Genomic DNA, 12,538 nt, shown 5'->3' with positions numbered 1-12,538 from the left:
GATATGGGGCTAAGGCAGGTATATGGAGTTATGTCACAGATCAGCCATGATCTCATTGAATGGCAGAACAGACTCGAGGGGCTAAATGGCCTACTCCTGTTCCGATGTTCCTATACCGCATTTAATCAAGGCTTCAATTTCTTAACAGAATCAATAGGAATCTGACGTAAAATAAGGAGTAAATTCTGCATGAGGCCTACACTTGGAGCACACATGACTAACACCTCACACACTTAACTCCTGCTTGCCACTGTAAATATTGCAAATCCAGAAAAGCCAGCTGAAAGGATACCCACATTTCTGTGGGTTTCCGATAAGTAGCAGGGACCAGACATGACTTCTGACGAAGTGATTCCACTTTATAAACTGTGCCGAGGGAGAAATCGAAGTGAACCGCAGCCACAAAACATGGCTGCTACCAGTCCCAAACGCTGCTGCTGCTTCTTGTTTCAACCACTTATCAATGCTGTTTGAAAATTGAGGAAGAAAAAGTGTGTTCATTTTTATTTAAAAAACCATCTTTGTACCAGTCACAGATCACAGAATACAGAGGACCAGTTACAATTACGACTATTTTAACTTTAGTACAACGTAGATACAATGCACACCTGGACACTGTGGGATTTCCATTTTCTCCTCAAGTGTGAAACTGCATACATGCCAATGAAGAAACCTGACAAACAGCTATAAAAGCTGACTGCTAAAAACAGCCCGAATGTAGATCTTACAACACTTGAAACTGAAAGAAATTAAACTGAAAGTACACTGGGACGTGGACTTGTCTTAACACAAGCTACAGGTATGCCCTTATGATTTTGATCACATTTATTTCAGTAGACAAAACCACAGTTGTTACTAGTGTTAGATTTAAAAATTACTGAAGGGTGATGTGAGTACTGATGGAAAGAGATTTATTTTTCAGGGGGATGGGGAATATTCCCCCCCACCACCAAAAATGTTTTGATAGCCAATTGGGAGAAATATTAGCTATTTTGGAGCCTACTGTAATTCTTAGTGTAAACCGTTGTGTAACTTTTTAAAATTCAGTAAAGCGCATCACTCCTCTGACACTACTCCCCATTTTTTTCCCAAACCCTGGTGATTCTGCTAGTGCAGTGACAGGAAACATCAAATAAAAGCGAGTTAATGCATTCACACCAGGGGACATCTTACTTATCTCAAAAAAGTGGCTGCGATTGCTCTTGAAGAAAATAACCTTTACATAAAAGGTGGAATCATGGTCTGGCTTCTAACATTTGCTTTACTGGCAATAAAAATTCAATTAAAAACTTTTTTTCCTCCTTATTTTTTTGCCAATTTTCTCCCCTTCCCACCTCCTTTCCTATAGATGTGCACTGCTTTGTGGGTTATAGTTACACACCTATGGAGGACCTCTGATATTTTGTCCAAGTGGTCATTCTTCCTAGTTGTGCCTAGATATTGATATTGCCAAGCTTCTCACCTTTGGGAGCAACACAGTTGAGCCCATTCCTGTCTTCACCCAGTGTCCATTCCTGCACATTTCCAACAGGCATCACTGAATAATGATCAGGATCCTGCAGAATTATTTTCTCCCTCACCCAGGGGTTCTAAAGCCAGTTTTAATGCCTTTATCTCAGTCCTGGTGGGGTTCAGCACAACCCAGGGATTGAAGGGGATGTTTCTGGTCTGTATGATTCAGCTACTGATTGGATACATTCTACTGAGGGAAGTGGAGAGAGCTCTATGAAAACCTTAATAAAATTAATAACTAATACTTCCACACCATAACTCTCAGAAGAAAAGTGAAAAAAACTGCTATACTAAGAAATAAGCCTAAGTTTTCCAGGGTTTCAGTGGCTCCTCTGCTGAAATTATGGCAAACGAGTGGGAGAATCCCCCTGGAAATTCACCCCCCATGGACTCTACAGATGGAAACTGGACAGGTGGCAACCCCAAAACACTGGCCACTATTTATACTAGGTGAGGCCTAGTGCAAGAGGCTGGATGCAAGAGTTACAAGATGGGGAAAGTATGAAGCAAGGCTAGAGCAAATGAAATAGGAATCAGAGTCACAACCCAAATGTGAAAGACCTTGGTTATAGTGTAATCCTCCAGTGGGCAATATTCAACTTCTGTTGAAATTTCCAAATAGCTACCCAGGCAGCTGCTTCTCAGAAATTAGTAGCCAGTGTAGTTTTTTCCTGACAGATGGTCAATGGGATAACCTTTTTTTGAAGTTAAAGTGATTCCAACTGATAAGTATATAACCAAACATCTGTCGATATTTTAACAAATAAATAAGTAAACGAGGATCATAGGCACTGTCTTGGTTCACTTACATTTGCTCAACTGCCCTGCATAGTGTTGAGAGTGATTAATTCTTAGGATTGACTCCAACAACTCATCCAAATGTACTCTAGAGCCAAGCAGTAATTGTGACTAGCTTCAAAGAGGTTTCAATAGATGGCTAACTCTGAAGCTCCTTCTGGTGCCAGCTTTTTCCAGCTGTATTTGGTTATCTTAAAAATGTAAATGATAAAATAAGAAATAAAAGAACAGCTGAAAATTTTCTGTAGGTACATACTTTGAAACCTGGTCTGTAATTTCCTTATATTATTACAACATAGCATGCAAAGGTCTTCAGAGGTTACACCACGTTATAGCGAATGAGCCAACACATTTTATGCTGATGTAGTGACAGACAGCTACTGACTGTCTTATTGTTTTGTTGTTGTGTTTTTAATGGCATTCTCATAGTAATCTTTCTCAGGAACTGGCTCGTTCTTAACAGTTGATCTGTAGTTCTTTATTTCTGTGATGAACATCCCACTTGTGTTTCAATGTTCTTTTTTCTTTCCTTCATTCATCTTCTCCTGATTGGACTTTACCCAAGCCCTTCACATGTAAGGCTGAATAGTGAGTGTTGGCAGGCTATTTCTCCATGTGACACATCACAGCCAAGCCTAATGTTGTCTTTACCATCACTAACACACATGCACTTGTCAAGGTTAGTAACTGTTTAGTGCCCAGGATCAGGAACCATAGCGGATTTTCTCCCTTCCTAACCCAGGGAGTGAGATTATTTGTAGTGCCCCACCATTGGCTAAGCTGAAATATGTTGTCTCAACAGAAACCAGGCTTTGAGCTTAGGGCATTAGTGTACAGATATACAAATCCCTAAAAGTAGCAATGCAGGTTAATAAGGCCATAAAAAAGGCAAACCAAGCACTAGGGTTCAGTTCTAAAGGGATAGAATTGAAAAGCAGAGAAGTTATGTTAAACTTGTATAGAACCTTGGTTAGACCACACTTGGGAGTACTGTGCACAGTTCTGGTCTCCATATTATAAAAAAGATATAGAGACATTGGAGAAGGAGCAAAAAAGATTCACAAGAATGATACCAGAACTGAGAGAGTATACTTATCAAGAAAAGTTGAACAGGCTGGGACTCTTTTCTCTAGAAAAGAGAAGGCTGAGGGGTAACCTGATGGAGGTCTTTAAGATAATGAAAGGGTTTGATAGAGTAGACATAGAGAAAATGTTTCCACCTGTGGGGGAGTCCAAAACTAGAGGTCATAAATAGAAGACAGTCACTAATAAATCCAATAAGGAATTCAGGATAAACTTCTTTACCCAAAGAGTGGTAAGAATGTGGAATGCGCTACCACCAGGAGTAGTGGAGGCAAAAAGCATAGATGCATTTAGAGGGAAGGTAGGTAAGCACATGAGGGAGAAAGGAATAGAAGGATATGCTGATAGGGTTAGATGATGTCGGAAAGAAGGAGGCTCGTGTGGAGCGTAAATGCCGGCACAGACCAATTGGGCCGAATGGCCTATTTCTGTGCTGTAGACTCAATGTAACTTATCACAGCACCATACTGCATAGTTTGTTCATGCACTGATTCGCTGGTTAACTTGCAAAATAAAACCTTTAAAAATAATTTCAATGAAAGAATTAATATCAAGACCCTCCCTAATGGCTCAGTGGTTAACTGCAATGTGTAGTAGCACTGAACTGAACAACAATTTGCATTTTATAGCGCCTTTAACATAATAAAAACATTCCAAGTTGCTTCTCACAAGAGAAAGCAGATTCCAAGCAGTAGGAAAAGATTCAGGAGAGGTGGGAGCAGTGGTTCCGGTCTAATGTTGTTAACCTCATTGATAAGGCCGGAAGGCTATCAAGTGCCTAGTAGAAAGATGAAGTGCTGTTCCTCGATCTTGCATTGAGCTTCTTTGGAACAGTGTCGGAGGCCAAGGACAGAGAAGTCAGATTGGGAGTGGGAGTGAGATGGAAAATTAAAGTGGCAAGTGACCGGAATTTCAGGGTCATGCTCGTGGATTGAACGGAGGTGTTCAGCAAAGCGATCACCCAATCTGCGTTTGGTCTCCCCAATCTAGAAGATTACACATCATGACACGACTACAGTATACAAAGTTGAAAGAAGTGCAAGTAAATCACTGTTTCACCCGGAAGGAGTTTTTAGGGTCCTGGATGGTAGGAAGGGAGGAGGTGAAAGGACAGGTCTTTCATCTCCTGCACGTTCATTGGAAGGTGCTGGGGGAAGGGGAGCAGGTGTTGGGAGCGATGGACGAGTGGACCAGGGGACACAGAGGAACCGGTCCCTTTAGAATGCTGAAAGGGGAGGGGAGGGGAAGATGTTTTGGTGGTAGCATCCAGCTGGAGGTGTCGGAAATGGCGGAGGATGATCCATTGAATGCGTAGGCTGGTGGGGTCGAAAGTGAAGACAAGGTACACTCAATCATGGTTCTGGGAGGGAAGAGAAAGGGTGACACCGTCAAGGGCATTGTCAACCACGATCGAGGGGGATCCTCGACTGAGGGAAAGGAAAGACATTTTGGAAGCTCTGGTATGGAAGGTGGCATTGTTGGATCAGATGTGAGAGAGACAGAGAAACTGGGAGAATGGAATAGAGTCCTTACAGGAAGTGGGGTGGGAAGAAGTATATTCAAGGTAGCTGTGGGAGTCGGTGGGCTTGTAGTAGACATTGGAGGGCAGCCTATCCCCAGAAATGGAGATAGTGAAGTCGAGGAAGAGTCAGAGATAGACCATGTGAAGGTAATGGAGAGGTGGAAGTTAGAAGCAAAGTTGATGAAATTTTCCAGTTCGGGGCGAGAGCAGCAAGCAGCACTCACAGTCATCAATGTACCAGAAAAAGAGGTGAGGGAGGGGGCCTGAGCAGGACTGGAACAAGGAATGTTCCACATAGCCCATGAAAAGGCAGGCATAGTTAGGACCCATACGGATTCCCATATCGACACGTTTTATTTGGTCGAAGTGAGTAGAGTTAAAGGAAAAGTTGTTCATTGTGAACAGTTCAGCCAGGTGGATGAGGGTGGTGGTAGATGAGGACTAGTTGGGCCGTCGTTCAAGGAAAAAGCGGAGGGTCCACAGGCCGTCCTGATGAGGGATGGGGGTGTAGAGGGATTGGACGTCCATGGTGAAAAGGAGACGTTTAGAGCCAGGAAACTGGAAATGGTTAACGTGGCAGAGGGCATCGGAAGAGTTGCAGATGTAGGTTGGAAGAAAATAGACAAGGTGTGAAAAAATAGAATCGAGATAAGAAGAACTAAATTCCGTGGGGCAGGAACAGCCTGAAATATTGGGTCTACCAGGACTTTCCTGTTTGTGGATCTTGGGAAGGAGGTAGAAGCGGGCTGTGAGGGGTTGGGGTACTATGAGGTTGGAGGCCTTGGGGGGAAGATCTCCAGAGGAGATGAGATCAATGACGGTCTGGGAAACGCTGGCTTGAGCTGCCAGCTGGCTCAGCCTGGGAGCCGACCAATTTCATGCACTCCTACAACCGGTGAAGTATGGTGGGATACCCATTTTGCATTTGCAGCTTGCCGGCAACATTCAAATGAAGCCCGAACCAAAAACTCCACTGGTCAGCAGGAGACCATTTTCTATGTATATCACCACACTTCTCAAGGCCACTGCCACCCTTCAATGTGAAAACAACTAGGTTCGACGGTATCAATATCATCGGCAAATGAGCTTCATCAGTGACCCACAACATGAAAATTCAAATCCCAGCCTCATCTAACACTTCTGTTTCTCCTGAAAGTTCTAGTTCTTGGGCAGTTTGATAAGCACAGAATATACCTGATGCCTAGCCATCAGGAAGAAGGCAAAATTTACAAATATTTTGCAGAACCAATCCTAGCCCTTCCTTATAATGCAAAAAGATCAGAGAATTTGCAAAAAGTAAAGGAACAGAAACAAAGGCTGCCAGCACAACTGTTAACCAGATGTCCGCGATCTATCAAAGAAAGAACATGCATTTATATAGTATTTTTCGTAACCTCAGGATGTCCCAAAGCACTTCAGCCAATGAAGTACTTTTGAAGTGTAATTACTGTTGCAATGCAGGAAGACATGACAGCCAATTTCAACACAGCAAGTTAAATGAGATAAATGGCCAGAAAACCTGTTTTAGTGATGTTGGTTCAGAGATAAATATTAGCCAGAACTCCCCAGCTCTTCTTCGAATCATGCAATGGGATCTTTTATGTCCACCCGAGAGTTTAACATCTCCTTCAAAAGACGTCATCTCTGACAGTGCAATGCTCCCTCAGTACTACACTGAAGTGTCAGCTTAAATGATGCGCTCAGGTCTCTGGAGTGGAGTTTGAAACCACACCCTACCACTGAACGGAGGCTGACACCAATATGGTTATTTTACACTATGATAGTACAGCAATGCAAACAAGCCCTGAGCAGCATCATAGGCTGATGAAGATGTAAAACCATGGGGTAGACTTTGAACTTGTCACCTGGGCATAATAATGGCATTGCAGAATGGCCGACCGTTGCAGACACCACACATTAATTTCAATGGAAATGAAAATCGGGTAGTTTCTACAATGGGTGGCCGATCAACAATGCCGGTTTTATGCCCAGACAACAATTTGAAAATCTATCCCTATGAGTCTGTGACCCCACATGTTTGTACTTAGTGGGGCTCCATAAAAGAAAATTTAGAAGACTAAAGGGGTAAGTTTGCAATTCTGTACGAAAACTACAAATCAAGAAATACCCCTCTTGGGCCCTTCTCTCCTGTCTCCATCCTTTTCCATTACCCAGTCGTGCCACCTTTCATTTTTCCCCTCTCGGTTACATTGCACCCCTACCACAACCCTTCACTATTTCTCTTCCTTCCTACTCTCCTGCCGCAGTCTCGGGCTTTACTCATTCTTGGATAAGCCCACGGCTTCCCTTTGTGCCTCTCTCAGCATTCTCCAAAGGGCCCATCGAGTTAATCATCGCGACCTCCCTTCGAACAGCAACCGTAACTACCTCATCCTCCTCTCTTGCCGACCTTCCCGTCCACTGGGGGTTAATCTTGCCAACCTCTTTTCTGTCCTGCTCACCTGTCCCACCACTGACACCAACGGTCTGCCAACGGATCAACAATGACCGCCCCTCTCCTAATCTTTCCCCAAAATGTCTGTTCACTTGCGACCGGGACTATCTGGAAATGGGACCAACTGGACTGCTCTTACAAAGAGCCGGCACGGGATCGATGGGCCGAACAGCCTCCTTCTATACTGTAACCATTCTACGATTCTATGATTCGATGAACAAGGCTTTTGCCATCCATGACCTTCTTGTGGATGATTGCATCGACATCATGGCCTTGAAGGAAACCTGGCTCACGAGTGACAACACCTTGCCCCTTATTGAAGCCTCCCGCCTGGCTATACCATCCACCACCTGCCCTGCCCAAAACTCCATGGCGATAGTGTAGCCCTTATCACCAAATCTCACCTTGGTCCCTCCCCCTACTCCGCTGGCACCTCCTCCAACTTTGAGGACATCACCTTGTTCCACCCCTCTCAACTCTCCTTTAAAATCCTTGTTCTCTCCATCCCACACAGTGAGTTTCTCATGGAGATATCCTCATTCCTTTCCTCCCTCAGCCGCTGCACTGAGTGACTCCTCATCCTTGGTGATTTCAACCTCCATCTGAACTCATTTGCCTGCTGTCCTCTTTGTTCACTGTCCTCCTGGCCCTCCTTAACCTTTTGCTCTCTATAAACTCTCCTACCCATATTTACGTCCATCCCCATGACTTTACCATCTCACATGGCCTCTCTACTCGCATCGTCTCAATCACAAACAAGGCTGTCTCTGATCCCTTATATCCCTCATGGACAAGATGAGTTTGTGGAGGGCATGAGAAGAGATAGGAGAGAAACGAGAGAAAGATGCAAGTTCAAGGCCAGGACAGGGGGGATCTTTGAGGGAACCCCACTTCCTTCTGCATCCGTCCCTGGAAAAAACTCTCCCCTGTCACTTACACCTTTCAAACTCCTACTGTCCAGCCTTTGGCTCTCCAATTACCACAATACTTCTGCAGCTGTTGATCTGCTCGATCACTCCCTCACCTTCGCCTTTGATGCTCTTATCTCCAGTAAAACCCTTGCTCTCTCTCACATCCTGGTCAGTCTCTCTGGTGCCACCTGATCTTTTCTCCCTGAAGTCCAAGGGGTGCAGACTTGATTGTATATGGCAAACAACTGATATAACCATTCATCATCAGATCTGGCTGCACTACATCAAGCACTGTCGGGCCCTGTTCTGCTCTGCTAAAACTGCTCACTACTCAAGCATTATTCTGGAATGCAAAGATGACCCCGGCTTCTTTTCTCCACTTTCAACCACCTCTTTTAAACCCCTCTCCCCTGCCTCCTCCGCCCTCACCTCCAACATCATGCAAGGAGCTCATGGACTTCTTCAGTTAGTAAAGATTGAGACCATCCGTTCAGCTGTCTTTGCCGCATCCGCCAAGCTTCCCTCAAAGTTTCCTTTCCGAAGTCCTTGAATGTGTTGTCACTTCCCAAATCTGTGCCCATCTTACCTGCAACTCCATGCTTGCACCTCTCCAATCAGGTTTCCACCCCTGTCACAGCACTGATGTGGAGATGCCGGTGATGGACTGGGGTTGACAATTGTAAACAATTTTACAACACCAAGTTATAGTCCAACAATTTTATTTGAAATTCACAAGCTTTTGGAGGCTTCCTCATTCCTCAGGTGAATGTTGTGGAAATGAAATCCTCGAACCCTTCGCATTTATATCAGCACTGAAACGGCCCTAATCAAAGTTACAAATTACATTTCTGTGACTGTGACCATAGGGGGTTATCCCTCCTCATCCTTCTTAATCTCTCCGCAGCTTTCAACACCGTCGACCGTGCCATCCTCCTCCAATGCCTCGCCTCCATTGTCCATCTGACTGGGACTGCCCTCGCCCAGTTCCATTCTTACCTATCCAGTCATAGTCAGAGAATCTCCTGTCATGGCTTCTCTTCCCACCCCCGCACCGTTACTGCTGCAGTCCCACCTGTATCTATCTTTGGCCCACTGCTATCTCTCTACATGCTCCCCCTCGGCGACATCATCTGAAGACATGATGTCAGGTTTCACATGGACGCTAATGAAACCCAGCTCTAACCTCACCACCACCTCTCTCGGTCCTCCACTGCCTCTGTGTTGTCAGACTGCTTGCCCGACATCCACTCTTGGTTGAGCTGCAATTTCCTCCAATTCTTATTGGACAGACCAAAGCCATAGTGGGTGATTTTAAACCCCAAGAACAGATGGGTTGGGGGCGGGTGGGAGTGAAAATAGTTGTTTTTTTGGTCGTGACCGCAACCCGGCTTTATTTCCAAGTTTAACGTCGGTGGGAAAAGTACAGGCTTCCCACTGGGAATACAAAGTCCAAAAATTTTGCGGCTGCAACCAAAAAAACAATTATTTTCAACTCCCACCCGCCCCCAACCCACCCGTACTTGGAGTTTAAAATCACCTCCATTGTCTTCAAACCCTGCAACAAACTTTGTTCCCTCGACATGATTCCATCCCCGTTCCTGGCCAATGTCTCAGGCTGAACTAAACTGTTTGCAGCCTCAGTGTTCGACTTGACCCTGAGCAAAGCTTCTGACCCCATATCCTCTCCGTCATAATTGAAATTGAAAGAAAAACTGTTGGTTATAACATTGAGCCATTAAGTGATTCACATGTTTCAATTTATATCATACAGGTCAGATAAATGTAGATTTTATTTGAGATAAAGACAATTTTCCATATGTGACGGTCTATTCATTTGTTATCCTAATTGGTTATGTTGGACTGGCATCTACGTCACTGAATAATGCTATTTTTTTTAAAACAACAACAGAAAATGCAGGAAACACTCGGCAGGTCTGGCAGCATCTCTGCAGAGGGAACTAATGAGTTAACATTTCGGGTGTTTACCCTTCATCACAGTTTTGATGGAGGCTCCACGCCCAAAACGTTAACTCATCTGTTCTCTCCACAGATGCTGCCTGGCTTGCTGAACATTTCCAGCATTTTCTGTTTTCGCTTCAGACTTTCAGCATCTGCAGATTTTTTTTGCTTTTTATTTATAAGGCAATTGTTTTAACGAGCTGACTCCTTTCCTTGTGAAAGAGAAAAATGAATATGCTTGTGCGCTATAAAAACAAATAGAAGAGCTGGCATACACAATGCAGAGTGTCTATGAGGAAAACAAAACATCCGGTTTTATTGTAGGAAAATGGAAAATTCTTCCCTGTCTTTCCACAAACACAGACCTTTAAACATTCATAATCACAATGCCCAGCAAAGTGTGGTCCCTGCAGCTAGTCAATCTATTATTTCTGCTATTAAAAGTGTTCAGTTTGTTTCCTGGAGTCCTGATCCAAGTCCTCTGACTGTGCTTCTGGTCAGCAACCATGACCAGTGCCGCAGGATATCCAACAGTATTATATAAAATATAATCTTCTGATTTAATGGTTGGTGACCTCACTCTCTCAATTCACATTTTGTTATTTTTGCAGCTCTCCATCCATATTTATGGAATTTATTTTGCCAGCTGTTGTATCTAGTGTAAGCCAAACAAATTACAGCATTTATATCAACATGTTTAACTGGAAAAGTAAGCAAAGGTCATTCAGATCCCATATGTTTTTCCCACACATTTGGAAAATCATTTTTAAAATGCAGCCTTAATGCTATGACAATAGAAAACAGAGCTAAATGTGCTTTTCTTTTATGCTCCCTATTTTCTTTCCTTCTCTGAAAATGACGTGCCTAAGTGCAATGGATGTTGGCAGCCCTGCAGCACCGCATCCAAGTAGCCTTTCTTTACATGTGAGCTACACAGTGAGTGTCGGTGTACTGTTCTGGCACAAAGCCAAGCCTGATTTGTATTCAGCATCAATTCCTTCAGTCAAGGAAGTGAGAACATGAAAGAAGAGCAATATATCCAACTTTGCTGATGACACTAAGTTAGGTGGCGCAGTAAGTAGTGGAGATGGGAGCAGAAAGTTGCAAAGGGACATTGATAGATTAGGTGAATGGGCAGATGGAGTTCAATGTGCGGAAGTGTGACGTCATCCATTTTGGACCTAAGAAAGATAGAGTATTTTCCAAATGGTAAGAAGCTAGGAACTGTGGAGGAATAGATAGATTTAGGGGTCCATGTACAGAAATCACTAAAAGCTAGTGGACAGGTACAAAAATTAATTTAAAAGGCTAATGGAATGACAGCCCTTATCTCAAAGGAGGCTGGAATACAAAGGAGTGGAAGTTATGCTACAATTGCATTAAGCTCTGGTTAGACTGCATCTGGAGTACTGCATTCAGTTCTGGACATCGCACCCCAGGAAGGATATATTGGCCTTGGAGGGGGTGCAGCACAGAATCACCAGCGCACAGTGTTCAGTTCCATTCGCAACCCCTCAGATAATGAAGCAGTCTGTGCCTGCATGCAGCAAGACCTGGACAACATCCAGGCTTGGGCTCATAAGTGGCAAGTAACATTCGTGCCAGACAAGAGCCAGGTAATGACCATCTCCAACAAGAGAGAGACTAACCACCTCCCCTTGACATTCAACGGCATTACCATCGCTGAATCCCCCACCATCAACATCCTGGGGGTCACCATTGACCAGAAACTTAACAAGACCAGCCATACAAATACTGTGGCTACAAAAGCAGGTCAGAGGCTGGGTATTCTGCAGCGAGTGACTCATCTCCTGACTCCCCAAAGCCTTTCCACCATCTACAAGGCACAAGTCAGGAGTGTGATGGAATACTCTCCACTTGCCTGGATGAGTGCAGCTCCAACAACACTCAAGAAGCTCGACACCATCCAGGACAAAGCAGCCTGCTTGATTGGCACCCCATCCACCATCCTAAACATTCACTCCCTCCACCACCGGCGCACTGTGGCTGCAGTGTGTACCATCCACAGGATGCACTGCAGCAACTCGCCAAGGCTTCTTCGACAGCCCTCCCAAACCCACAACCTCTACCACCTAGAAGGACAAGGGCAGCAGGCACATGGGAACAACACCACCTGCACGTTCCCCTCCAAGTCATACACTATCCCGACTTGGAAATATATCGCCGTTCCTTCATCGTCGCTGGGTCAAAATCCTGGCACTCCCTTCCTAACATCACTGTGGGAGAATCTTCACCACACGGACTGCAGCGGTTCAAGAAGGCGGCTCACCACTACCT

Source organism: Heptranchias perlo, chromosome 19, assembly GCF_035084215.1.
Source record: "Heptranchias perlo isolate sHepPer1 chromosome 19, sHepPer1.hap1, whole genome shotgun sequence".
Classification (NCBI taxonomy): domain Eukaryota; kingdom Metazoa; phylum Chordata; class Chondrichthyes; order Hexanchiformes; family Hexanchidae; genus Heptranchias; species Heptranchias perlo.
Note: the sequence above shows the minus strand (reverse complement) of the source record.